The following is a 26,334-nucleotide window of genomic DNA, read 5'->3' on the forward strand; positions in this document are numbered from 1 at the left end:
GGGCCCCGCCAACCCCCAGCCCATGCAAACACTGTGTGCCAAAAGCCAGCCCCTTCACAGGGACATGGTCTCACTGAGCAATGGGACATGTGTGCAGCTCTCTGCTCCATGCAGAATGCAGCTCTGGGCAGTCAGAGTGCTGCCAGGCACTGGCAGGGCACCTGTGATGGGGACAGGGAAGCTGCAGTGTAATGCCAGTGAAAGCGATAGCCACTTGCCCTTTCCCAGCACCTCCCAAGTCACCTTTCGGCTCATTTTGCTTCTGCAATCCCCAGCCTGCTTTGCTGTAGTAAACAGCATTATTTAAGCCCATGTGATAGAGGAGGAGCATGAAGTTGCATCTAAAAGGCATATCCAAGGCCAAGGCAGAGAAATACCCAGCAGGAGCCGCCCATTGCTCCTCCGCAGCAGTGCAGGGCCCCTCAGGAGGGCACAGGGCCTTTGAGGCCTCCAAACACCGTCGGCACAGACTGCACTGAGCTGTCCAGCAGCACACCAAGGTGCAGCAGGAGGTCCCAGCTCCAGCCTGCAGGTGAGGAGGTGCCGAAGCCCCGGCCCATCACACAGCTGTTCACCAGGACCTGGATGCATTCCAGATTCTGCATCATCTCTGTAGGGCACTAGGGCAGGAAGGCATTCATATCCCCTTCACTTCCCCAGGGACAGCGTTTTGCCTTTTATTCTTTGCCAGGCTTTTTATTTACAGCTGACTAGCTTCATATATCTAATATTTGCCTGCTACGTTAGTGATCTTATCATGGGTAATGGCATGTCTGCCGCGGGCAGCAGGCAACGCAGCGGCTGCATGCATGTCTCCAGTGCCTGCTGGACCCTGGTTTGGAGCAAAAGGGCGGGGAGTCCAGAGAGCAACACACAAATGCCACTCCTGAAGAGGCTGCAGGGAGATGAAACCTGCATTCAGAGAGCAAAACAGGGCCCGCACACTGAATCTGTGGCTTTCTCAGCTACTACTCCAAGTTGGAGCAGGAAAGCATGACCACAGGAGGTGGTGGCACTCTCCAGAGTGGAGTAAGGCAATCCCAGCCCCAGGCACTGTACTGGAGTGCTCAAGCCAGCAGGGCTCTGGTTTTAAAAATGGCAGCGTCCATGCTACAAACCATGGCAGGCAGGCAAGTATTTCACACTTCTGTGTAGCATTCCTGCTTCCCACAACTTCTCTGCAGAACAAACCGCTTTGCTGCTCTTACAGCCAAAGATGCCTTGTCTGGAGAACATGGGAATGTGTGTGTGAGTCACCAACATAAAGGGACGCAAAATCTGTTGCTGTAAGCAGACAAGAGCCATGCTACATCTGCTCACAACACACCAGCACACCTGTCCAGGCTGTGCACCTGCTGCTCCCACAGGGAAGTGCCTCCACTGCTCAGGAAGTGCACCCTGAGGTCCTCACATAAATCCCCGCAAAACTCCAGAACTATACTAACACCAACATGACCCCATATTAAGTCAAAGAAATCACCAAAAATAAGGAGCCATCAAAAAGTACAGAAGCAAGTAAACAAACAGGAACAGCCAGGGAAGAGGAAAGAGGAAAACAGCAGGATCTAAAACAGATCGCTGGTGCCAGGCACACGCCAGATCTGTAGTATGAGAGCTTAGCAAAGAGACTCACGGCATTTACCCCACTGCTGGCCGCAGCCCACTACCACTCAACACCCTCTGCTGCCTACTTACACCGACTTCAGACCTCAGAAAAAAACTGAAGTAAACTAAGTGAGGATTTGATGAGGCGAGGAAACAAAGCAGCAGTACTTAAGGACAGAAGCCTGGAGCCGCTGTGCCCTCTCCCTGCAGGACACAGACAGGGTGGCATCTTGTGCTGAGGCAATGAGCACAGGGCACCCAGCGCAGGGGTCACAGCCACACTGCGTCTATCCTTCCCCACAAAGAATTCAGCTCTGCTGCTAGTGCAGGTGAGAAATGGTTTCCACGTCTTCAGATCTATCAGACTTAAAGGGGCCTAGTAATGAGCTGATTTAGTTTCAGGAACCTGACAGCTATTCGGGTCGCTAGGCAGCACAGGGTACATGCAACACAGCACCCGCAGCCCAGACAGCAAGCAGAAAAAAGAGGCCCACGAGGTGCCAGCTGGGCACAGAGCAAATGGGAGCTGGGGGGGCAGCCCTAGGAACTGCTGGGCTGAAAGGACAGTCAGTGGCAGCACAAAGGCAACCTGCTCACTGTGCTGTCCTTGAGGAGGAAGAGACAAGAGAAATGGAGGTGGAGTTATTTTATTAAGTGGCAGCAAACTATGAGGAATGAGCAAGACACTGTTGCCAAGGACAGCAGCTAAAAAAGCCCAACAAGAACGGTTGATATATTGTTTGGCCTCAAACAAAGTGAACCTGTCTAAAGGCACCATTGTTTAGGGAAAATCACGAAGCAGAGAAAATGAATGCTTTGGTTACAGAGCTGTGCGTCACAGCGTCTGTGTGAAACCCTAGAGGGGTTTGAGATCTTCCAGAGAAAGAGACGACAGCCTGAGATGCCCCATCCCACAGTCAGGGGCCTGGGGGGCTCCAGAGAAACTGGGAGCATCACAGCAGTGAGACAGAGGGCAGGAGGGAGCCAGAGCTGAGGGCAGCAGCATCTGTACATGGTGAGAATGTGAGGAATCCAGGAAACACAGACAGACAGTCTGAAACACACGGGCTTTGTGTTTCACAGCACAGTACAGAACGTAAGACAAAACTGCTCACCTTGGGCTGACAAGATAACACACATGGAAACAGAGCATCTTAGGGTGTAGTCCCCAGAAAGTAACAGGAGTGCACACAGTGAATGGGGGTGCTCCTGCAAAAGGAGGAGCAGGGCAGGCAGACAGGCTCTGATGAGCTGCCAGCCATTCCAGGCTACGTGTGCTGCTGTGCCATTACATCAAAGCCCAGTTTGATTCCAGCTGAATTGCAGAGCCAGCTGCAGATAAAAGCCAATCCTAGACTAGAGAAATGTCACCAAGTGTTGGAAATGTAGAACAAGGGCTGTTCTGAGGTCAGTGGGCAAACAGGAGCTGCTGCTACTAAACCCCCCCAAAACCAGTGGTGTCATCGCTCCAGCCTGACAGGCACAGACACACAGAGTCATCCACTGCTTGACAGCAAGGCCAGCCCCAGAATGAAATCCCAGCCCCAGAATGAAATCCCAGCCCCAGAATGAAATCCCAGCCCCAGAATGAAATCCCAGCCCCAGAATGAAATCCCAGCCCCAGAATGAAATCCCAGCCCCAGGCCCCAGGCCCAGAGAAGGGGCAATGCCAACAACCTGAGGAGTGCATCTGCAGGATAACTGCCCATATTCTCGCAGTGCAGCAGCACAGGGCACTGCCCAGTTGGTCACTAACAGCAGGAAACAAAAAGATATGAGAACCTGAACAGAACACAACATGCATGTCTCAGTGGAAAAGACAGCAGATGAACTCACCAAATTACTGCCCAGCTCTAATAGGAGACTCCAGGCCATTTCAGAGTGCTGCAGGCAGTCATAAAGCACCGGCTCCACGACAGGCCAGATCACAGGCAGAAAATACTATCTTCTCTTCACAAGACTGCATGTCATGAAATAGCAGCCAGAAAAGTCCTCAGAACTTATGCTGATAATATGCACCACTGCCTGCTGTTCTCATCAGTGTGTCACTGCCGCAGGTGAAACAAGTTCCAGCAACAACAAGGATTTGTTCAGCCCCAGTCTCAGCTATCCCTGCTCAGCAGGACAGGGCTCTGCCTCATCGCATCTCAGCATGCACACCTGGGCTGGGAGAGCACTGCAGGGGAAGACTGGTCAAGGATGCACAAAAGCAAATGTTCAGGACTGTTCCCCCCCCCTTACAGTGAATTTCAGAGGGAAACCCAAGAGCAGTCTCTACAGAGGGGCAGCGACCATCTATGCTGCTTATTCACACCTGGAAGCAAGCATTCCCTCACTTAGAAGAGATGAAGGTTCTTTTGCAAAATTAATAATCCCTGACCGCTCAAACAACATTTATCTGCCATCAGGAACAAAATAAGGCAATAAAAGGTTGGTAAAACAGAAAAGAGTCAATATTTACCTTATAGTAAGCAAACTTCTCCGAGGTGTGGGTACAACTGTAAACAGGAGGCAATGCTAAGAGAAAAAGGGAGGGCAGAAGCTGTTTGCAACTACACACCTCAAAGCCAGAAGAGATACGAAACAGGATCTGCTCTTTTCAGGAGTTAAGAAAATTGCCACAACGAACCACAAATTATTTATTAAAGGGAGCACGATACCATGGGAAAACAAAACCAAACCAAACTTAAAATAATGCAGATGCAGACATTTCTATCAGGAGAAACCAGATAACAGTACAGGGAAGACAGCTCTTTATTACCATTTAATTCAGTTCTGCTTATCAGCATCATCGTTATGGATAAAAGTGCAAGGAGTTTAAAGCAATTAGAGTCTTATTCCATTCCCACTGAAGTCACAGAATAGACTCTGGCAGTGCTGGATCAGGTTCCTATGAGCCCTTCCAAGCTGGGGAGCTAAATGCTCCTGTAAGAGCTAACCGAATCCCACTTCCTTGCCTTTGTGGGAAGGCCCTGGCTGCCTGCCCTTTCCCTGACTCAGGCACTTTGCCCAGCCCCGCAAGGACCGTATTCCCCCTGCTCCCACCGAAGTCAAGGGCACCTCTAAGGCCCAGCACGCTGAAAGCAGGCTGCCTGCCACAGCAGGGCCAAGTGCCAGGATGCCAGCTAGTAAATGCACAAACCCTGGGAAGAAAGTAAATGCAAGGCCAAGCCCAGGCCCCCAGACAAGCAGCCCAGCATCACTTCTGTGTGTGCCAGGCACGTGATGTCCCGCCGCTCTGCCAGGCACTGCTCAGCTCAGCCCAGGGCCCAGGAGCCCCAGTCGGGCCTGTGCTGCATGAGTCTCCACTGGGAAACAGGGCCATCACACCATGGTTTATGGCTACCTCATAATCTTCTGATTCAGTCCAGTCTGCAACAGCTCCACAAGGAACGTAGCGCTTCATGGGACTCGTTTCTGTACTGCTTTGTGTTCTAAAATACTTTCCTTCTACTATCAAAATGATACATTATACTATACAAACTGATACCACTTTGTGCACTCATTGAGCCATTGATCTCAGGTTTAAGAAGTCGCTCACCAGCAATAACTAATTAAATCCCTTGATGCCACGCAGGTACACTTCAGTAAGGCCTGTCCCTGCCTCCAATGATCCCCATGCACTCCAGAAGTAATCAGCGTGCTCGTCAGAACACAGCCACCAGTCACATAGCTTGCAAAGTGGGAAATCAATGCACAGAGATTAAATTACAGTCCGAAACAGCCTAATAAACCAAGATAAATTAACAAGCATATCCCACCACCTGTCCCTGCCACATGCCCCAGGAGCCCAGCTCTCCTCTTGCTGTCCAGCATTCACCACCAGCAGTTGTGAACTGCCCAGTCAAGTTCCCAGGTTCCATACCTTGTACGCACACCTCACATAGCAAAGCTACAGTCTGAATTCATACAAAGCATCTCCCACACTCCAGAGAACAGCAGTCACTGCCAGCTGAAGACAATGACAGTGATATCTTTTGCTCTAGCATGTTTCTGCACTTGCCAGCTACCCACCACCCAAAGCACCCCAGCCCAGATAAACATTATGGAAAACGAGCTCTGTCCCTCTGTCCTCAAACAATTGAGTCAGCTTGCAGCACTAAGTCCTACTGCCACACAGCTGTCCCATCCTTAGAGGCACTCTCTGCTATGCTACCTTGATACCCTGGCATTCAAGCACCCTGCCTCTACCCATAGAGGGAGGCATAGCTGTTTGTATCACCCATGAACACTCCCTTGCTAGAGGCACTGACCACATCCCCTCCGTGTTTGCAGCCACTGGTCCCATTCAGCTCTCCAAAGTTCAGTGGTTAACTACTTTCAAATCAGTGATTCATTCTGCTATTGGCATTCCCATAATTTTTGCTCTTCTCAAAGGGAGCTGAGGTCTTTTAAAAAATACAGCCTTAAATATTCAAATAGATCCCAAATCAGAAGGGTTTTTCCTGTCCTGTCTCCCTGTGTAAGTGCACAGGAGGAAGCCCTGGGAATCAGATGCCCTCTCAGGCTCTGTAACCAACTTACCACAGGAGCTCTGGTCAATTGCTTAATTACAACGTGCCTTAATTCCTTCATTTCTCAGTGGCTGCAATTACGCTGTAACAAAAGCCAGGCCACCTGGGAGCAACACCATACCTAGGACTCTGCCTCCCCACAGACACATCACAATCCAGCAGGCACAGGCTGGGCTCCTGGGGGCACCAAGGTCTCCAATTGGAGCTGGTCATTAATTTTTCAGGAAGTCACATGCTTGGTTGAGAAAGTTTTCATGGGAATGTGCTACTGCTCAGGAGGGCTCTGTCAGAAGGGTACATCCCTGGACACAACACAGGAATTCAAGTTTCTGTTCCCTTAGAGAACGAGTCCCCATTAACAGGAACATGGCAGAGCTGTGCTCAGGGCTCCTGCCCATCACAGGGCGTCCACATTCCCTCAGAATAGTTTCCTCAGTCCTTTGTGTAAGCTTCATAATAGAATAATAGAATTCCACCCCTCTTTTCTGAGGATCACAGAACTGTAGAGCTTGGAAGGGACCTCCACACATCATCTAGTCCAACCCCCCTGCCAAAGCAGTTCCCTAGACCAGGTTTAAAAGAGAAGCTTTAAAACGTCCTAGAGCCGTGGAGACAGCAGAGAAATTATCTCCTGTGGCACAGGGGAAGAGCTCAGGACATACACCACATGCTGAGCTCCAAAGGAGCCCACAGAAGCTGCGATTTCTGCTCAGCCAAGGGACAGCAGCCCTTGGCCTTCTCCCAGGGATCTCCTGCAGATTATTAATTAGCTAATGGCTGGGCAGTGCTTGGAGGAAGTAAAAGGTGCTACTGCCATTATTTCCTATTACTAGTATGGCTCTCTCACAAATATGCCACAGGCAACTTGGATCTGTCCTTCCAGAGAATCTGTGATGCTGGACTCAACATAAATCAGCTCTTCCAAGCGCAGCGTGAGCAGCAGCCCTGGCCTAGAATCTTTTAGGAGTGCTCAGGAGACGAAGGGCACAGGGCCACATGCTCTGAGCACACAGACACAGCCACGTTACACAGCTCTGCCCCACATGAACATCTCTGCCAAAGCTACTGCTACAGGCAGGAGGGAAGGTGTGTCTGAACCAGACCACTCATGTGCAGCACCTGCTGACTTACCCTGAAGCTCTGAGGACAGGATCCGGGCTGTGGCACAGGCAGGGCACACATTCACCCAACCTGGCCCTAAGCACAGTAACTCCCCAAGGGAGGAGAGGGCCACCAGGACTGGGATCAGCTTCCACACCCAGGCTGACACCACTGAGGACACCAGACTCCCCTTAGAAAACATTTAATTACAATCTGAGCTTTAAGGCTGACATGTTTAAAGCAGGCCTAATTCTTTCAGCAGTCAGCATTACTTAAATTGATGACCCAACTGCACAAAGTGGATTGAAGCAAAGGCTGGGATTTGCACAAGCGTGTTTACACCCGGTCTACATCCACACCGCTGGAGCAGGTGATTTACAACTGAATCGGTTAAGCCACTGCCACTTTTTTGACAGGCTCAGAGCTTACTCCTCCCAGACTGACAGGATAAATTGCCCTCATTTCTTAGCAAGTCAAAAGACAAAACGAATGCCTGCTCCACAGCCCTAGCTGTCCCTGCAGCTCTCAGACACAGCAGGCTGCCAGCACAGCCCATTCCCTGCAGAGAGCCCCTGGCCTGTGCTGGCTGCTGGGGGAAAGCTGCTGCCCTCCCCCAGTGCTGTGGCACCAGCTCAGTCTCCAGAAGGCAGTACTGCAGCTGCTCTGGTGCCCCAGGATTCACACACCTCGACTGTTCACCTGTCTGTGCCCAGGAAAAAATCTCCAGTGATAACCTGATGGCAACAGCTGTCAAAATCCAACTGGTGTGCACAGAGCAGGAATCACTGCGTGTCACTGGGCTATTCACTGATCTCCTTCCTACCAAATTCCGCAGATACAGGGTAACAGGATATTAAGGTGACCTCACTGAGTATTAGTGCAGGCAGTGTGCAACACCTCCTTCCTAGGTCTGCATCACCTGCCATGTCAGAAAATGCTCCTCCCCCAAGGCTTTGGCAAAACACACGTGTTGCAGAGCATTGAGAGAGATGCAATACACTCTCCATCCTTCCAAGAGATAAATGACTTGGCAAGTTGAGTGATAACAAACCAATATAATAACACATCATTAAGCTGCAGCTAATACTGGTGGAGAGCAGATAAGGGCCTGGTGATTACAAACAATATCAAGCAGGAATGCTATCAAGGAATATCTAAGATGTGTCATTAAAGCATGCCTTGAAAACAGAACGCTTCTCACAGAAATATTCAACTCTATTTCAAACCTCCATCTCTTCATGATATACTTGGCACATACACTTCACTGTATTAATTCCTTCTCTGTCGAAGACTTTAGAGAGACAACAAACAACATCAGTCAGAGAAACAGACAGCCTCCAAATTCTCTCGGGCAAAACAAAGCTCGCATGAATCTTCACACAAATACCCACCTGACCTGTGAGCACCACCAGAGCTCACTGCTCACGCAAGGCCTCCACCTGCAGCCAAAGCATTCCTGTATTTACTGCCTAGACTTCCTCAACACAAAATGCTTGTGCTTAACATCTTTTCCTCAAGTTTCCAGACAGCTATGGCTGTAACTTCATCCATTTGCTTTCAGAGAATAAGACAGGACGTGGTAAAGCAGCACAGAAGGCAGCACTCAGTTCCCACCAGTCTCACGGACAGCAAATACAACACTGGCCAAACAGGAGTTCCTTGGACCCACCCAGAACATATTCCTGTAGCTTCTGGGCCTGGACAAAGCTGACATCTTCAGAGCCATGAAGCCACCTCTGTGAGCCATGGGGGTACCAGCGCTTCTCCAGCCCATCCAACTCCTGGCCTCCCCCACCAGTCAGTGCACTGGGGGCTAAGCTGTGGTTCTGGTATTCCCAGTGCCATCACCAGGCACTGCTGAAGCACCTGGGTGCATTCCCTCAAGTCTTAAACAGGATTCTTACCACACAGCACAGACCTCTGATGCCTCCTGGGCTGGAAAGTTTCTCTTACCCTGTGTCCTTGACTAGTTTCATTGGTTTCTCTGAGGGACAAGCATGAGAAAGAAAAGCATGATCCCAGTTTTAACATCATCAGCCTTTGATCCACAGGTCTACCTGTGCTAGAAGGCAACAGGCCAGCCAGGCAGACTGTGGGACAGCTTTCTGAGCTTGCACTGTTCCCAACTGAGCAGAACTCACCACTGACTGCTGGGCCACGGTCACAACAGAAGTTCCCAGTGTTACTGATGGACCTCAGACACGATTACCCAGGTACACCATTACACTCTCAGCAATTTTCATCAGCACTAAAGTAACTTCCTTCAGCTGCAGCAAACTGTAGGAGAGTGCCTTGATCTCATTCACATTCAAGAGCATTATATCCAAGTGCAACATATGATCCCAGTCCATAGATTGTACAAACAGAGATGAAATATCTCCTTAAGTCTTCGCAGAAGGTTTGTTTTGCCCACAAGAAAACAGGTTTCTGTTCTTCCAAGGGCTGCCTGGATGGCAGAACTGGGTGTTCTCCAGTCTATAAGGAAACACCTTTCCTGAAGGACTGGCTGACCCCTGCAGCCATCTGCAGAATGCCCATCCAAAGAGCTCTGCATCACAAAGGAAACGTGAGAGGGGGAGCAACTAGAAAGGGCACTACAGAAAGGCTGAATGTGTGCTGGGATACATCAGAAATCTTGAAACCACGTTCCTACTGCAAATGCTACTTAGGTGTCAGATCAAGAGGGAACTGATGCCAATATTACACACTGCTATTCTATAAACCTCAGTTCTGAAAATTAAATGAAAACTTGAGGTCAGATCACATGGCCGGAGGCAGGGTTTGGCCAAAGGCTGTTATATTTTGTAAGGACTGCCCCCAGGATAGCAGCTGTGCTGTGAGACCCCTTGCAGACTAAGAGAGCACTAACGATGGAATGGTTTTTGCTGGAAGTGACCTCACTGCTGAGCTCTGACACAAGTTTGCAGATCTATTCAGTTCTCAGAAACTTGGCTGCAAAGTAATTCAACGTGTGGGAAAAACTCCATTCTCTACACACAGAGCTTACCTGGGATGCTGCGTGGAGTTGGCTTTGTTTTTTCATCTCTCTCAATTTTAACCTGTTCACACTTCCAGGAACAAAAGCTTTAGGGTAAACTGATGACATTTTTTCCAACATTATAAGAACCAATGCAGAAAAACTGTTTTCCCTTAAACTGACAGGCAAGAGCTGCAGCTCCAAGTGCACTGGTTTCAGCACAGCCAATGAAGCACCACCGGTGCTGAAAGGGTACAGAAAGAGATGCTGAGGCTCAGCTACTGCACAAGTGGAAGCAAGGGCATCGCTCATTGGTAACTGCCTCGCAGTTAAACAACTCTAATCAGGTGAGTCCCTCAAGCTCAGGGATACCAACTTCCTGGGATGACAAATAAAATGAGCCCAGTATGATCATGAACTGGGTTCTACCTTTTGTCTTCAGAGAGCAGGGCACAGGCATTACCATAGAAATGCAGCTCAGGGCTGTGGGACCCCAGTACCAGAAACTGCTCAGTACCGTCCAAGACAAAGCACAGGGAAAGGAGAGCCCAGAGGGACAGTGTCTGAGATGTGGCTCTGGCACCCACAGCCAAGACGTTACTCTGCAGCAGGAAGCTGCTCCCCCACACGGCTGCAGTTAGTGAGCACTCACACCCACCACAGAGCAACGGGTGTGCAACATGGATAGCATCAATGAGAAAATGAGCCCACATCAAAGCACCAGAAGTTGTTTTTCATGACATCTGGCTTTAAAGCTGCACAAAAGGAAAGGTACTACACTCAGCTAAGCATGTTTAGAGGACTTTAAGCTGTGATTCTGCAATTTTCAAACACATGTATGTGTTTGACCCTTAAAGACAGGGAGAAGCTGCTGTCACAGCTGTAACTCAGCAATTCACAAATCACACTAGCAAACAAAAATCAATGCTTCCCTGAAACGTACTCTTAGAAAAGTCAAGGCTGTGATAACTGATGGCTGGAAAGTCCTACCATGACCACGTTTTTTCTGCAACGTGGTCATCCCCTTGGAGTCTGGGTCCAACAGTTCTGCCAGAATTAAACAGAAGCACACCAATAATGCAAATAAAGCAGAAGAAACCAATGTGCTATAAACTTTCTGATAACAGGAAGTGATTGACGAAGTTAAGGAAATAATCTAATTTGGAAATTACCCATCCTCCACTGAAACATTCAGACATTGGACAAAACCATCCAGAGCCTGTTTTCTCCAGCAGAAGCAGCACAGCTGAAACATGGACAAGGGCGATGTCAGCAGCATGCCTATGGGAAGGCTCCTGGATTTAAGGACAGAACACTCTGGGGATAACAACAATGCACAGAAACGTTGCCATGAAGATACAGAGGCTGTTACTGGCGTCTCCATGGACTGCAGAGGGACAAATGGGCACTGCCCAACCCAAGCTCCTCTGCTCACACTCCAAGCAACTTGCTGCCTTCATCTGTTCTGATGGCTGTGAAGGCACAGCAACACGCACTGCGTGGCACCCAGCAGAGCCCAGTCCTGCTGACAGCTCAGGCAGTCGACAAGTTCCAGCTTCTGGATATATGCACTACTGCTGAAATGCTCAGAACTGCTACAGAATGGCATGCCAGTAACCACTACATCTACACAGGATTCTAGATGCGTTACTTCAATAGATCCACCACTGTAACATCCACGTGAGGGATCACCACCTCAGGTGAGGGCCTGACACCTTTTCAAGCCATTGTGGGGATCCTACCACCTGATCTCTCAACTTACTTACTCACCATAATGAAGAGATCTTGGAGCTTCCCTGAAAACTACCAGGGGCTATTTCCCCTTGGAGCAAGTAAAAGATGGAATCAACACATGCACATCCATTCCTTCCCGGCTCAGTTAACTAGTTTCATTTTAAATCAAACCTTGCTATTCTCTATAGAAACAGAGAAGATCAAACCCAGTCCCTCCCTGCACATGTGCAGCCTCTCTGACTTCAGTGGTGCTCAGGCCAGACAGGCTGAAATTACATCACTGGCATCCTGATGCTTAGATGGCGTCTCCTCCAGTTACACAGAAACACAGGACTGGGAGAGACCTGCAGGGTCACCAAGCACAGCTCCTGCTGTCCAGGCAACCACACCACCTACTCCCTTCATAAACAAATTGAAAACAGTTATGAACCATACTTCATCGGGCACACCTCAGGCTGGCTATGAATGCTACACTGTGCTGCAAGCGGACTCTGGAAGAAGTACCCTGGTGCACCCAAACAAATTAGAAACTGCAATGAGCAAGGAGGAAACCTGGTCTGATGGCCAGACAGCAGGTCAGGCTGTCGGCTCCATGCTGACCTGCCCCACTGCTCCAGTCCCACTGCTCCAGCCCCAGCTTCCTCTGGGCTGAGAGCTCAGTAATGGTACGGTCCTCTCTTTGGAGATTGCTTTTAGCTCGGCAGACAAAAAGAGGGACATGAGACCTTACTATTTTTATCCACTCAATCTCCTCAACAGGTTTTTAAAGACCATTTGAAAGCCCTCCTTTGCAATTCAGCCTGCGGATAATTTGCTACCAGCATCTCTGTAAAGTTTAACCTGTCAGAACCTGGCCAAGGTGTAATTTCATCCCCTGGCTCTTCTGACTTGAGGCTCTGGAGCTTCACTTTGTGGATAAAGTATCAAAGCAATAGTTCTGTGAGACAACAGCCCTTCACAGGCACAACCCATGCATTATTCTCTCTAAAGATAGTTTAACAGGGCAGAATCAGGACTTCTGCTCTTCCCTCATTTTTCCTTCCCCCACAAACACTTTGAAAGAGAACAGAAGCAGATAAGAGACAGAGGATGGTTTATCCCACAGGCAGAGGATTACTGCATTGTGATGTAATGACTTCGTTCAGAAAAGAAAAAGGTTACTTACATGACAGCATGAGTTGTAGAAATGGTAGCTCTCTTCCAGATCAAGGTAAAGCAATGCCCATTTTAAGTTATGCTGAAGAAGATGTAAAACACTTGTCCAGCGAACTGGAGAAAGAGGAAACTTCAGCCCAGCAAGCCTGGATGCAATCTCTCCCCAGGTATGCAAAGAACACTGACCCAAACAAGCAGAGCACCGTTCTGCTTTCTGTACGTTTGTGTCTCTAAAGATCCAGCAGCCTCCTCTGTCCCCTACAAAGGCGCGGGGTAACAACAGTCATTTCTGTGTTTCACATCAGGTGCAAAATGCAGGAGACAGCCTGCTATTTGCTCCCCACGAGGACTACACATTAGCACTTTCTGTGAATGCTTCCTCCCCCGCAGAAGGGCAGGAGGGAGGAAGGCCACATGCTGCCCGCATGAGGCGGTCCCATGGAAGAGCTCCTCCAGGCTACCCTTGTTCTTTCTCCATTTAGCCAGTGTTTAGCTCACCAAAGTCCTGGCCGTGACTAAAACCCCAAGGCTGAACTAGTCACATGAATGACTACAGCTTCCTCTATGTAACTTGTTTCTAGTGGACTTCCAAATGTAACAAGATAATACATTTGATATTTACCATTTAAAATACTGTAAAGAATGCAAAAGTTGCAGTACTGGGCATCCATCCCTCACACTGCTGTTATCCTGTTAAGGTGAAGCGTATGCTATTAAAGTCAATATTTACCAACAGACACTCAAGTCATGTAAGCAACATAATCCTTCCATGTAAAACTATGCTCCCAACAGGAAATAAAAGGCATTTGGCAAGGCTTAGACTGCCAAGGGCAGCTTCTACACGTCCTGCTTCCAGGACAAGAAAGCCCTCCAGTTACCCCAGATACTTCCAGCAGTGAATGCTGAGCTTGTCTGGTAAGTTTCCCGAGCCCACTGGAAACCCCATAGCAGACTTAGAGGCCTCTGAGTCTGAATTGGCACCAGATGCTTTAGAAAACAAGTGAATTTCATTTTGCTACAGGAATACGAGAAGGCCAAAAGGCTTCATTTGTCAGCACAGGAACACTCACTCCTCTAAGAACATGAATATTCTGTTGAAGTTGTTACAAAACGAGACTCTTCCACAGAAACCCTGTGCCAAGCAACAGTGCCGTGTGCCAGCTTAGACTGCCCCCTGCGCTTGCATGATACAAGAAATGTCTTTTCTATTAGCTGACGAACATCAATGGCAGCCTGAAGACCAGAGCAGCAAATGCTTGCCTTTCAAGGAGCAGCCCACAATGTCTTCCTACCAGCTCAGAGGCTCCAGACAAAGGCCAACTCAGTATCAAGCAGCTACTGCAGGCTTTCACTCAATCAACCTAGAAGAAGTGTATTAGACATCCATCAAAACTGCATTGCAGCTAGAGCTGCCAATTACTTATGGCAAAATGGAAGGCTGATTCATTTGACTGTATGTGGGTCTTGGCTGGAGTTTTCCCAAAACACTACAAGAGAAAAACCTCAGTGAACCACCCCCTCATTCCCACCCCTCCCTCCCCCCCACCCCTGCCAGGAGCCCTGTGCCTGCAGAAACCAACATTTCCTGGTGGATTCTTTCTCCAAATTGTTCCTTTTCTAAATACAGATAAAACACACAGCATCTCGAAATGCATTTGCATATGAGATACATGCATTCAGGGACACCTCTCCCAGACACAAGCACGTGAAATGCAACACAGAGCATCTAAAGAGCCCTCTAAAGATCCCCGGCCACGAGAGATCCCCCACAAACCACATGGTGTGACATGCCCACAACCACTCCCCACACGATCACAGCGGTGGGTGGGAGCCACAAAACACAAGATTCCTTCTACTCAGGAGCACGATCCCCTCCCACAAGCTCCTCGTATTGGATTCAAGAACATCCAGCACATCACAAATCATCCAGAGCACCTCCTCAGCTGCATGTCCCACACGAGCCACAGGGCCGCAGGACAGTGGGCACAGATAGAGGGAAGTGCCATGGCTCTGCTTTCAGAAAGCAAACATGAAGTTACATGCTGCATGATGCAGCCCACACTAGCTGCTGCTGGCTCACAGTCTGTTATCTCAGTTGAGGTCTATGAGCTCCCTGCCACACCAGGCCCCTCCTTTCACCCACAGATAGCTCAGGACACAGAAATCCAACCTCATTTACTTCTGTCTGGTACCTTCCCTTGCTCTGCCGGCTCCCAAGCCCATCTGACTTCACCTTGGGTTTTCCAAGCAGCCCATGTCAGTAGCACAGCACCTGCCACTGGCAGCCAGCCCTCCCAACCCTGCTGCCCCTCCTCCAGACCTCACTTCAGCCACTTCCTGCAAACCTCCACAGCAGCTTTCATGGAAGAACAGGCTTTGGGATCTTCAGGGCACAGGATCACTGCTCCAACAGACACGTTCCTCAAACAGACAGGACCATGTTTGTTCAGTTGTACCCACAAGGCCAAGCTCTGCCACCGTGCTGGAGAATAGCAATGCAAACAACACGAAATACAACTAAAAACAAAAATACAAAAAAAAAAAAACAGGTAACTAACCTTTTGCTTCACCTATGGGACTAAATCAGCAGAGCAGTATCTTACCACCCTAAGACTTAGGGCTGGACAACTGCCCCATACCCACATTGCTACTGCTTTTCCCCACTATATGAAGGAGCCCGACACAGACCCTGAGCACACAGAGTGCTCCAGGACCATAGGAGAGGACAGCATGCCCCGGGGAGCGAGCTGCTCAGAGCTGTCACCGCCTGTATCAAGGATCATGGAAGGAAGTACCCCCTAATTACCTGCTTTGGAGTCATTTTTCATTATTAATGTCTCTGAAGAGGAGGACTGCACATTCCTGCAGAGCAGGATGAAGCAGGGAGAGACTGACAGAATGTGGAAAGGCAGAGAGGGCAGGTGGGGTGCAGGATGTGAGGCAGAAGTAAAAGTGAACTCTTCCTCAGATTACTGCTGCAGAGACTTACAAATTTTAACCCGCTTCACTCTGGCTGGTGCATCCTATAAAGTGCTTTCTCAGCAGTGTAACAGGAATGTTTTTTTCTTGCTGGAAATCTTTCCCATCTCGGGTAGCCCGAGCCTCAGCAACAAAGAAGGGCAAGTAACAGCACAGTGACAGAGACCCATCTGCAGGAAACAAATAACCAGGGTGCCAACACGAGCCAGCAAGGCTCACTAAGAGATCAAACACAGATGTAAGCAGCTCTTTTCTGGAGCAGGCAGGCATCATTTCAGTCGTTGAAATATTCATGCCCCAATAGGAGCCGTGGTATCAATGTCTGTCCCTGATACAAACAAACCTGAGCTCAAAGCATGACAATCTGGGTTGTGCAAAGCAGAACTGCAATTAAAGGCACTTTCCAAGCCTCCATTTCTGAAAACACACACTTGACGGCTTCTGTGGTGACACTATAAGCACATCCTAAACCCAAGTCCATAATCTCTTGCCCGTGAGGGCAGAAGACAAAGAAAAAATAGTAATAATAATAAAAAAGGGATTTTAATTGTTCCACTTCCATTCTTCCCTCCCCGGTTTACCACCCCATGCTGCTGCTGGCAGTGCTGGGTGCACCTGATAGATGCAAGCTGACATGCAGCCACTGCAGGTCACACCAACATGCTCTGCAAGGAAGCACTGGGAAACTTCTCATCTGGAGGATCTTCTGCTTTCACCGCCGGGAAAAGAGGAAGAGGACACAGAGTAAAGAAACCACGAGGCCTTCCGCTCCTCTTGAATGGAAGTACTTCTGAATGCCCTTCCCAAATAAAGCAACAGCACCAATCTACTCGAGGAAAGCAACAGACAAGGCCCACCACTTCCACCCCTCTGCCAACACAGCCCATGGGGCTGGCATGCAGGTGATGTGGCAAAACAGCACAGCAGCACCCACCTGGGCACACACGAACCACAGAGCAGTGGTGAGCCCACTAAGGGGCCAGAGCACTTTTGCAACACTTAGGATCAGAAAGAAAATGAGAACATCCAGGCTGTGGAATCCCCGTGGTGCTGAAAGGGTGGTTCGGTACCCCAGGGCTGGACAAACCCCACACTGCAATACACAGTTTCATACGAAAGCAAAACACAGGTGTGCAGCAAGCTGGATCAAAGCACACCTACTGGCTCATACATAACGTGTCTCTTTCCGAAGCCAAGGGCTTTGCTTCTATTTCTCTGAAAAAGTACATCTCTGCCCCTAGAATTATGAAGAAACACCTAGAATTTCCCCCAAGTGCCCTGAACACAGTGAGGATATCTGAGGGTATCACTTAAGGTGCACCTGTCCAATCGAACACAGGAAAAGTCTCTGCTATCCCCAACAGAGCATACACATTTGCTGCCAACTGCACATGAACCACAGCTGACGTTTGTGCCCCATCACTGATCACACCTGGAAAAGATCTCCAAACGTTAATGAACCACAGATGCTTCCTCACATTCCTCATGTTTTTCCAGTGCAGAATGAGCCCTGGTACGTGGGTGGGCACCAACCAGCTGAGAGACAAAGCTCAGCATCATCTGTGCTTGCCCAGCCCCAATGACAGCAACCAATCACTTCAGTAAGAATGGCAGCTGATGGAGCAGCAAGAGGCAAATCAAACCGCACAGAGAAGTAACAGAAGACTTCATCCCTTGTAAGCTCAACTGTGTCTAAAGGGTAAAAAGCAAAAGACACGTACAGGTAGAAGAGGCTCACTAAACAGAAAACCGCAGTGCCAAGTAGAAAGGCCTATCTCTGCAGGTGAACATAAGTTTATGTTTTTCTTTCTTTTTTCCACTGCCCTTGCCACCCACTTACTCTGTTCCCTGAAATTCCTGGAAAAAAAGCTTCAAGCACCTTCTGCAGGAGCTACAGCATATAATGAAAGGGGAAGATGACAAGGGGCTCCTGTAGTACAACAAGGAAGAGAAACCAGTGTTCACACTAGTGAGGCACGGACTGAAAGCAGTGTTAACATCCCAAAGCCATGGGGAGTGTGCCCAGAGCACGGCCAACATGCCCCTCACAACTAGTCCTGTGCAGGCACTGTGGAAACGAAGGAGCTGAAGGCAGACGTGAAGGCCTGGCACAACAAAGCAGCTCTCCGGCAGCAACGCTGCCAGGCCAGCAGCAGTGAGCGAGCTCCTTACAGCGAGCAGCACGTCAGAGCTCAGCTGTCCTGCAGCTGTGTGCACGAGAGCTGCAAAGAAACACAAGGGGTACAAGAAGACCTCACGACAGATTTTGTTCTTCTAGACCACGGGACTGGCACAGGACACACAAAATAATGTGGATGCTGACTTCCATATGCTTTTAAATACCAAGTCCTGGCCAGACCCCTACAGAAGAATTGCCCAGAGAACAGCTCGCACAGGAAGGGACACCTCTCTTTGCTACAGCCACCAGCAAAGTGCCCACCAGCCGCAGAGGGAGCAGAGCAGGGTGCCCGGCCTCACCGGGACGGCGGCCCAGCCAGCGGGCACCACGAGAAGCACGGGGCCCGGGGCACGGCCACGCCGCAGCCGAAGCTGCACGCTCCGGGCACTGCCCCCCGCAGCACCGCGGCCACAGCTGTGGCCGAGCGGCGGCCTAACGTGCCCAGAAACTCAATCCTCTCCTCCCCCCCGAAGGCCGCGGCCGCCGGAGCGCCGCGAAGGGAGGGGCCGCCCCGGGACCGGGGGCAGAGCCCGGAGCGCACCGCTCGCCGCCGGGCCCGGGGAAACACAGCCAGCCCTCGGCCCGCAGAGCCCGAAGGCCGCGCCGCTCCGCGCGTCCCCTCCGCCTGCGGCGCGGACCGCAGCGCCGCGTGAGCCGCGGGCACGCCGGCCCCGAGCGGGAGCCCCGCGGGAGCCCGCAGCCCGGGACAAAGGCGCAGCCCCGGCTCCGCGCCGCGGGTACCGGGCCCTGCCGGGCGCGGGCCGCTCAATGACGGCATCGAACCCCCGCGGTTATTTATAGCGCCGAGCCCCCGCCGCGCGGGCGGCATTGTTGGGCGGCAGGCAACGCTCGGCGGCCCCGCGCCGACACAACTTCGGCCCCGCCGCGGCCCTACGGAGCCGGCCCCGCGCCGCACCCTCCACCTTTCGTTTCCAATCCCCCCCCGCGCCCCGTTACCTGCGCCCGGCGCTGTCATGCTGCTCCGCCGTCCCCCGCCACGGCCCCGCGCCGCCGCCGCCCCCCCCGCCGCAGCCCATCTGCCGCGCGCCCGGCCCCTCGCGCCGCCGCTGCCGCGCGCCAATCGCCGCGCGCGCCGCCGGGACGTGCCGCCGCGCCCCGGCCCTGTCGTCACCCCGCCGCCCGCCGCGCGCCCATTGGCCGCGCCCGCCCGGCTGCGGAGAGCGCTCGGCGCGCGGGGGCGAAGCTCGGGTGCGAGGCGGCGGCGGAGGGGGATGCCCGGGCCGCGCGGTGCCGGCCTCGCACGTGCGCGGTTTACGGAAAGAAAGAAAGCAGCGCGGAGGCGTTTGCGCTGCCCGGAGCGGTGCAGGCCGTGCCCCCTCGGGTGGCTTTGCCGCGGGGCACCGCGCGCCTCCGACGCGGTTCGGCTGCGTGGGCCGCGGTGCGGTGAGCTGCTCCCGCCCCTTTCCAAGGGTCCAACCGAAACAATGTCAGCACGAGGCCGCAGTGACGCTGGTCCTACGAGCGCCGTAGGGAAGCGGGCTTCCAGCACCCCGAGCTGCTGGCTGCCTCCGCCGAGGGAGTGTGGGGAAGGGGGGCTCATCTTCCTTCCCCCTGTGGAAGAACAGAAACGTGACTTAGAGCAATGGAAAACGCAGAGCAGGGCTCCTGCCCTCGTCCAGCACAGGAGCTACGGCTGCTGGGAGCCACGGACACCTCGCCAGCAGCGACCGTGCGACAGCTGTTCCTGAAAGGCGCAGACGTTTGTTAGCAGTGCGTGCCTTTGCGGTTGGCATTCGAGGGCTGCGCCCCCCTCCGCCATCAGGGCTCAGCCCCACCTGCAGCCGCGGTCCCCAGAACGCAGTGAGGCAGTACAGCAAAGCAGCAGCTCCGCAGCCTTCCCTACACGCTGTTCTACAGGGAGAGCCCCGAGGACTTGAAGCCAAAGGCGAAGCACGCTCACCATTCAGGTGTAACCACACAGAGCCTCATGTGCTGAGCACAGCACTGCAGGCTCGTGCTGCCCAAAACCACATATTCCTACGGAAAAAGGCGTGAGAGTCTTGGTAAGAGTGGCCGAGCACCAACATTTACAGAAACAGAATGCATGCTGAGCTGGGATAGGATGGCCAGGAAATAAGGGAAGTGCTCTCAAGCAGTAAGAGGAACCCCTCTGAAAAGCTGCCAGATCCTGCTCCCGGAGGCCACGTGCTGAGGCTGGGCAGGAGCTCAGGGAGATGCTGCAGGACCCAGCTCAGCACTGCACAGGACATGGCCACAGCAGAGCAAAGGGACCCACGTGCACCCAGAGAAGGGACATGGCTCAGCATCCCTACCCTACCCTGGGGTGGGGGCAGCCCCGTGTCAGGGCTGACTGGGGTGAGACGGGACATGGAAGGATGCTGAAAGCTAATGCCTAAACGCTGGGCCCGCTCGGCCATGATGTCATGGTTTGCCAGCGCCTGCTGATTGGCTGCAAGCGAGCATCTGCTGCGCTGGGGCTGGCGCTGGGCAGGCTCAGCCCTCACAGCAGCTCCGCACGGCGCGTCGTCCTGACAACAGGGCTGTCCCCAAACGGAACAGTGCTGGGGACTCTTGGTGCTTCTGAGGGAGGAGGGATGTCGGCCCCCCTGGAAGGAGCTCGGCTGGTGGGAGCCAGCACGGAGCAATGCATCGGGCAGCACGCTGCCAGCAGGGCTCTCAGCCACGGGGGTCTGAGCACGGGGCCTGGGCCTTGGCTGGGACCCTGGGGGCATTGTGGCTTGGGCAGGTGGCAAGGTCCCACAGCACACAAAGCTTCACACTGGTCTCACGGGCCGCCTGCAAGGCAGGGCCCAGCAGCCAACACGCCCGTCACAGGGATCTCGTGGCTGGGCTGCCTGCAGGCCCTCCCAGAGTGCCCGAGCAGGACAGACATCCCCTGGTCCTTACTGGGGACCGGGCCTGGGGGATCCCACAGGGCACTCAGCACAGTGCCTTCCCACAGCAGCTGTGCACAGTGCACTGTCTCCTTGCCTCAGGAAACTTGGTCCTCTCCTTTACATTCCCTTCCTCGTGCCCTGCTATGGGCTTCTCCCTGTCCCCTACCAGCTCGCAGGACATCCCTTGCTGTCAGTGCAATGTGTCTGACTGCTCCCTGCATGTGGGCACACTGCACTGCTCCCTGGGACCACACGCACCATGGGCACAATGAAAACCGTCCTGTAAGAGGCTGAATCCTTCCTGAGAGGAGGTGGAAGTCACCTCTGCAGATAGTTCATCATTGGCCTTACAGAAAGAAACTGACAGAAGGCTCCCTTCATATCATCTTCATCTGTTTTACAAATTCATAATATAAACATTTGCTGAAGTCAGTATACAAATTTATTAATAAAACCTTATACTAAAAGCAGCTGTACTTTTATTTATATTTTTGCCTCAAATGATGGTTTTCCTACTCAAAATGAACGTTTCAAACGTGGATTTAACTGACATGCAATAAGAACATCAACACACACCAATGAACTACCAATCAGTGACTAAAGGCTGTATTTAATAGATGCATTTCTCAACATACCACTGCTATACCTCATTAAAATGTTGCCGGATGCTCACAACCATTGCAAACAACCACGTGGGACGTAACCCACCACCTGGGACCAGCAGAACTGGGCACCCTGCCCTCCTACCACACACAGTACAAAATCCGGAGCTGACACACCACCCAAGTGCTCAGGGTAACTCTGGGTGCCACGCTGCTGGCTCCTGCCCTCGGAAGGAACAAAGGGACAGGAATGTCTGCCAGGAGATGTCTGTCCTGGAGCAGGGTGTCACATTGGGGTGATAACACAAGCTGGTGCTGCTTGTGCCAGTGCTGTGAAACACTGCCTGAGCCACAGTGAGCTGTTCTGCACTGTGAGGTGCACTGCCCTGCAGCACTGCCCTGCTGCTTAGGGTAGAGGGGAAACTGAGGCAGCGAGCAGAGTGGGGCGACAGCACTGCCTCCCACGGGTCCTACTGTTACTCCCAGGTCCTCTTTCATTTTTTCTGCAAACTGCAATTTAAACTGCCTTCCAACAGGAGCAGCAGGACTGGCAGCCTCAGTGTACACAGCCCCACCTTAACGCAGCTTGTAAGCAGGGCACACTGCAGCCTGGCAGCACACTCCTGCCGAGCAACGGACAGGATTCCGAGTTTTTAAGGGATCCCTGTAGTCCAATCCCATCTGGTTTGCAGTCAGACACCTCCCAGCCTCACACACAGGGGGCATCAATTTTTCCCCAACCACTTGTCCACAGGAATAGTACCGGCTCTTGTGCCTGCTGGGACACACACTGGCAGGCTCAGGGGGGGACACTGCGGGCTCCTTTCAGGGGTCAGCTGACCTTCAGCACACAGAAGCATGCATCGGTTTGCATCCCTAAGAGATCCCAGACCCTCAGCTCCCTGCCAGTTTCCACACAGGAGCATGTGAATTACTCCTTCCAAGCAGCTGAGGCTGCTTTCATTTCACTGGTTCCTTCTCCTTGTCCCCACAAATGAAACCAGATCCTTGTTTCCACATGGCTCCTTCTGCTCATTCCGCTCTCTCAAGGATCTACTTTTCCCACAACTGTTGAGTATCTGAGAACTAATCTTGTACTAGGTCAGTGCCTGTTGCAGAGTAGGATTCGTTTTCCTAGGAGCACAATACAGGGTTGTTGCTGGTGACGTTGTTACAGTGGTTCCATATATAGATTATCTGCACTTATTCTTCCTTAGCTCAAAATAAGACATCACTATTGGCTCAGAGCCTCAACAAAGAGGACACAGGCCTGATCTGGGGCACATTCACCCATGGTTTGTTCTCATACAGTCAGTGGAGTCTCTGCTGTTTAATACCAATGAAAATCAGGGCCAAGATGAATAACTTAGTTTCACTTTTGACCACTGTCCTTCAGCTCTGCCTCAGAAAGAGAACAGGAGCAGCACTGTATGCAATACTGCCAGTGAGCTCTGATTTCACAGCTACAGTGTGCCCACTGATGCCAGTGGAGCTTCACCATGGGTGGATCTAAACAAAGGTACTATGGACAGAAAACATGGGGCACTGCACGACGGCTTAAGTGTATAAAGGAAAGCCTGATTACCAACATGTTGCAAGGCAAAGGTACTCCAGGCATCCAGATAACATCAGCCCAGAGGGCCTGGAGATGAGAGACTTCTTTATGTGGTTCTCACTCCACAAACAAAGACTCCATTGCCTGAAGAACATCCCATGACAGCCAGGTTCTATGACCATGCTGCTCGGGGCAGTGTCCTCCAACAGCTGGAAGACCAGAGACAAGGTTGTCTGTGGTCCTGGAGCTCTTTCATATCAGGTTCTTAGTCTGAAGCCTTGAAATTAGGCCAAGCTGTAGAACGTGACTTAACTCAGAGAATACCTTTCCCAAGCTTCCCATGGCTGTGACCTGCAACATTAAAATGCAAGAAACTCTCCAGCTGCTGACCAGGCAAAGTGTTTGACACTGAGTTAAAAGACCCAGTGGCTCCAGGCTACAGCAGACAGGCATCAGCTGAACTAGTTGAAGTGCTCCTCTTTCCCCTGCTGTACAGAACACCAGCTAGAGCTAGGACAGGGAGGGTCTGCATGATAGAAACAACTTGCAGCAGCTGAAGCAGCTGAAAAGATTTCTCTGAAACACTTCCAACAAGATTCCAGGAACTAGTTCTGGAAAAAGGACTTAATGAGACTGACCACATCATGATAGTAGATGCAGAACATGCCAGAAACAAACCCAAGTATACACAGAAAACTAATGGATCTTGAAACACAACTTTGCCTCCAACACACCCTCACTTGTGGTTACCTCTTTAGAGGACAATACCCACTCCTGCTTTGCATCCGTCTGAACCCCCCCAGCACCTCCCTCTCCTTTATCCTCTGTAGCCCTCCTGTACATCAGGACTCAGCCAGTAAAGTGGGAGACCTGTTCACAGAAGAGAACTCCCTAAGGAACCGCCAAGGCTGGCAGCCCGGCCAAGCAAGAGTGCAGGTTACAAACACCATGGATAAGTTTGTTCCATAGATTTATCTTTCACACAGAAGTTATGGTCTGTTTTGACATAACACAGACAGTGCCGAGCACTGGTTTGGAGACAGAAGGCCACAAGCTCGGAAGAAAGGTCTCACCTTCAGTTCAGTAAAAAAACAACATATTTTCAAGTTCAAAAGATCCCAGGTTTCAATAGCAAAATAATTTTTAACTGAATTAAGGAAAGACACATTCATGAGCTCCTAATCCCAAATCAGTCCATAGGGAGAGAGTGAGATCTGTCATGAATTAGAGGACCTTTTTAATGTCACCTTCAGTGATTAGCTTCATTAAAACAATAAAGTATTACTGTAGCTTGCATCAACAGGAGCACTTACTTCAAGGCAAATTTAAGGAAGTTCTGCTCTCCATCCAGTTCGGATCAAAATCAAATATAAAGAGAAATGATATTTCAGGAATCACAGGCATGACCTTTCGACCAGCTCCAGTCAAGTCCATAAAGCACAGCAGTGCAGAAAGCACTGCATTTCAGCCCTCATCTCTGTCTGTGGATGTTGGGCGTTCAGAGAATGCAACCAGGCATATTAATCTGATGTCACCTAGGCAAGAGCTGGGATCAGGAAGAAATCCCCAGCTGACATTTAAATGTTAAATTCAATGGACTGAATCCAATTATTATTTTTATTGGAATTGCTAATATACAGGATGGGGCTGGCGTGTCGGACTTCCAAGATAAACATGACTTCAGTGCCACTGGGGACAGGGACCTGGCAAAGCACTGGACCTGCCTTGCACTGCAGTGCCATGTCAGAGGCCCCTCACCCCAGATCTGCTGACATCTGCAGCTGAGGCACCCCAAGAGTGCTGAGGAATTGAGTCTCCATCATGGAGATGTGGGGGCTCTCATGGAGCACACAGGCTACAAACTCACATGGTTGCCCAACTACTCCACTAACCCTCATCTTCCATGAGGTATTTCTGCCTTGAGGTACACAAGGAATCCCAGGCTCAGACATGTATGGTCCCTGGTGAATCCAGCATACAACACAGAAACCAGGTCCTTCCACGAGCAAATGAATGTCTCTGTGAAGAGGTCCGAGGGCAGGCAGCCATCCCTGCAGGTTCCACGTGCACGTCCTGCAGCCCAGGTACCAAACAGCCTTCCCTGCCATGACAGTACCCAGGCAGCTAGCTGGTAAGGTTCCCTGCCAGAGCGAGCTCCTGCAGTGCAAGGATAAGCCTTCCTCCAGAAATCCTTTGTGAGAGGAAAATGACTGGGGTGTGCTGACAGCCTTCAACTCTCTGAAAATCACTTTGTCAAGCATTACAGGGACCCAACCCAGCCAAGAACAATCACCCTTAAAATAGAAATTAAAATTTAAATACCTTTGCTGTATTTTTTCATGAAACAAAAAGCAACATGGGTACCCACTGCCTCTGTGCACTTTGCTGACAACTCTGCTTAGCTTCTGCCAGTGCCCCTGGGCCCACCCAGACGGGATCACCACGCTCAGCATCCACCTCCCTGCTCTTGGTGTCTGGTGAGCAGATAAAGGCTCCATACAAACCACCTTCACAACAAAAGGTGCCATCCCGAGGGGCAGAGCATCCCGCTGTTCTCACACCACGTATCCGCACTGCAGCCCAACAGCTCTCAGACAAATGCAATAGGTGACGGCATGGCATTACCCCAGCTGACTCCAGTGTAAAGCAGGCTCCTGCCCTCCCTTTTCCCGCTGCCCGCGCTGCAGCCGCCAGTCTGAATGCCAACACATTGTGCCTCTGGCTTACTGTGGGACCCAGACTCTTATGCTTCAGTGCATCCTTGCAGTCAAAACAAGACGTTTGTTCATATGTATTTTTAATCTTGTTGCTACCCTGGCTGCTCCTCATTAGCTGCCTCGCACAGCCGTTGGTTCACACCAGGGAAAGGCCAATTACCTCACTCAGCCCCAGGGAGAGCTCTGCTCTGGAGGCGATGGGTGCCCGCCCCAGCAGAAGGAACTGTTACCCCACGGCGAGGGCAGAAAATGCCACAAGTTCAAAGTCTCAGCAAAGCAGGTGAGGAAATGCCAGATGTGTTCCTCATTGTCGGGGGAGAGCAGCAGCAGGCAGCCC

At 51.4% G+C, this 26,334-nt stretch overlaps 1 protein-coding gene across 4 annotated transcripts in view; it reads right to left on the reverse strand.

Moving 5' to 3' along the window:
- The window catches only part of PAK3 (p21 (RAC1) activated kinase 3), a 148,469-nt gene that overhangs the window by 36,843 nt on the left and 85,292 nt on the right, over positions 1-26,334 (reverse strand). For 2 of the 4 annotated variants that reach the window (XM_065729627.1, XM_065729630.1), the window contains exon 1: positions 19,202-19,241. The exons of the other annotated variants lie outside the window; for them this stretch is intronic. The gene's annotated coding sequence lies outside the window, so the exon portion shown is untranslated. Of the gene's footprint in view, positions 1-19,201; positions 19,242-26,334 lie in introns of those variants that run through there. 4 annotated transcript variants of the gene reach the window in all.

This window comes from Cyrtonyx montezumae, unplaced genomic scaffold (genome assembly GCF_038088225.1).
Source record: "Cyrtonyx montezumae isolate F1298 unplaced genomic scaffold, pur_monq_1.0 scaffold_11, whole genome shotgun sequence".
NCBI classification, from domain to species: domain Eukaryota; kingdom Metazoa; phylum Chordata; class Aves; order Galliformes; family Odontophoridae; genus Cyrtonyx; species Cyrtonyx montezumae.